General features: G+C 41.9%; 1 pseudogene; it reads left to right on the top strand.

Annotated features, from left to right (window-relative positions):
• Positions 1 to 1,803: 1,803 nt before the first annotated feature.
• LOC112473173 lies at positions 1,804 to 1,922 on the top strand (annotated as a pseudogene).
• Positions 1,923 to 2,155: the final 233 nt, after the last annotated feature.

Below are 2,155 nucleotides of genomic sequence, written 5' to 3'. Positions count from 1 at the left end.
ATGAGCGGTTTTTATACCACCTCTCCTTAAATCCTTAGCATTCATGTCCAATTGCATCTTTCTGAGGATTCTCTAGAAATTTCCCATATGAAAATGTCGGTGAGGATGAAGGGAATATGTTTGCATTCAGGAGAGAGATTTATTTGAGAGAGAAACATCAGTAGGACTAATGTGAGGACTGACTGGGTAGAAACCAGAGGACTCATTACAAAGTCTGAATCCCAAGGTAGAGATGTATCAGGAGCTTCAAAGCAAAAATAAAAACAAACAAACAAAGAAAACCCGTGGTCCCAGGCTGTTCCAAAGCAGGGGACCTGCTGTGGATGGTGATGTCCATTCTGTACCTTGTAAAGCCTGTGCCTCTCCATGCAGCCTGTGGTCCCACTCTGGTTTATAACTTCTGACCTTTGACCTTCCCACAGAAGGACAACAATCAGAGAACACAGATCTACTTCCAACGAAATACAATACTTTTTGTGGGAATGAGAAAAATGTGAATGTCCTCTGCACCCCTAGTCTCATGGCTTAGTGAGCAGAGCATGGGCCAGATTTTTGCTCTGACTCACCTCCACCAGGTACTCCTAGGCACAGCCCAACTTGCACAACCATACTGTGCAGTGGCTCTTTCTGTTCCTCCTTCCAAGAGCCCAGAGACTTGCATCCATTGTACTTACGACTGCCCACAGAATCTTACCAACCAAATCAGATGTGGGTATAGGAGAGGGTGTTACTCAAGCAGATGCAACTCTGATGGGAAAGGTTCAATTTTAATTGCAGTTCCTTCCGCTTATTTCTGAGTCAGAGTCTGACAAAAACCCACTTCACCTCCTGATGCTGGAGTCTTTCAGACTTTCCTAAATTTAAAGCTGGTATATTATTCTTAGCATTTTTTTATTGGAGCAGTGTCTGGTACACATAACTCAAAGGATGTCTGGTGAGTGAATGAAGGAAAAAGGAAAGAAGGAAAAGAGGAAGGGAGGGAGGAGCAGAGATGGAGAATCCTCTGTGACAAAGAGCATGTCTATGTGATGAAAAATATAGAATTCCGGGATCAGCCTTCGACCACACTGTATTCAGACAGCTGATGTATGATTAACTGGGCTAAATTGTATGTCTAGGTGACAATGATCTATGTATGTCTCTCTCCCTACCCCTGGACTGCAGGTGTGTAATTGCCAGACAATACTTTAGTGGATGTGTTTGGCATCTAAGAGATAAGAACACATTACTTAATAATATGCTTTATTTACATGAGGCTTTGCTTAACTAGTGAGCACTTATGGCTTCCTGAAAGGTAGGTTCCTCCCTAACGCATGGGACACTCTCAACCACAGCATCAACCACTGAGTGGAGGGAATCTTTAGGATCAGTGCTGCCAGACCTGATGATGAGATATCTGGAAAACCCATTTCATGGGCAGAATAATATGCTGAGAGAGTACAGAAGAGAGACTCTTCACAGAAAGTTGAAGGCAGGTCAATGGCAGTGTCCAGCCCTGAGGAAAAGGAGTGAAGGCATTGTTGACATGCCATTCTAGGGAAATCAGAGGGTTGACTCTTGACAAAGTTCTAGTGCTTTGGCTTGCGTGGTGACAAAATTGAGTTCTTGCTCATCGCATCATTGGCACTATCATAATCATTATCAACAATAAGACCAATGTCAGTAAATATTTATTGGGTGCCTTCTCTGTAAAATTGTCAACAAGATCTTTGGGCTTAGGTTCTGAAAGCCCTGCTTTTCTTAAAAACTCTTAAAGAGAGACTTAAACATTAGAAATATTATCAATTTAAGATTTAGATATTAGTCTATGGCCATGCCACCCTGAACAAGCCCGATCCCCTCTGATCTTGGAAGCTAAGCAGGGTCAGGCCTGGTTAGTACTTGGATAGGAGACCACCTAGGAAGACCAGATGCTGTACATGTGAAAAATAAGAGATTGTAAGCTGACAAGTTCCTTGCAATCTGTGAGATCAACCAAGGTTGCCTTGCCTAAAAAAAAAAAAAAAAATTTAGAGATTAAAGCAGATGAGTTTCCATAGACTCTGTGAATAACAAAGAAAACCTATGCCCCAAATTTAAAAGGTTTCAGAGAAAAGTAAGTCTCCAAATTCCTATTCTTTATAAGAAATTTTACCTGAGGACAAGAGGAGTGTTC

The sequence above is a fragment of the Pteropus alecto genome, unplaced genomic scaffold, assembly GCF_000325575.1.
Source record: "Pteropus alecto unplaced genomic scaffold, ASM32557v1 scaffold111, whole genome shotgun sequence".
NCBI classification, from domain to species: domain Eukaryota; kingdom Metazoa; phylum Chordata; class Mammalia; order Chiroptera; family Pteropodidae; genus Pteropus; species Pteropus alecto.
The sequence above is the reverse complement of the archived record's forward strand: the minus strand, read 5'-3'. Positions and strand labels throughout refer to the sequence as shown.